This window comes from Plasmopara halstedii, assembly GCF_900000015.1.
Source record: "Plasmopara halstedii genome assembly, contig: Scaffold_2061, whole genome shotgun sequence".
Lineage (NCBI taxonomy): Eukaryota > Oomycota > Peronosporomycetes > Peronosporales > Peronosporaceae > Plasmopara > Plasmopara halstedii.
The window spans coordinates 1,421,155-1,421,521 of NW_020188969.1; positions in this window are offsets into that span (position 1 = coordinate 1,421,155).

Consider the following 367-nt stretch of genomic DNA (forward strand, 5'->3'; position numbering starts at 1 on the left):
TTCCTCGTCCGGTCGTACAATGACCACTTCGGCCAAATTACCTGCCTTCAGGGCACTGCTGAACTCTTCAAGGGACAACTCGTCCAGCTAAAGAAGAGCATCTACTGCAGAAATAGCCTCGAGATAGACGTCGCCATCTTCCTCCCGCGTCATACCGTTGACGAGGGTGTATATCTGTGCACCGTCGTCTACGATAGACACACCCTGGATCAGGGTCGACGCCCGGCGTCTTACAGCCAGCATACGGCGTCGCTGTCGCGTCTGTACAGAGGTTCTATGTATCGGTGAGACCAGGGTGAACACGCATTGCGCGTCGTCCGGTGTCACCCTCACTGTCCGCTCCTTTGGAGCTCCGATGTTATCTACA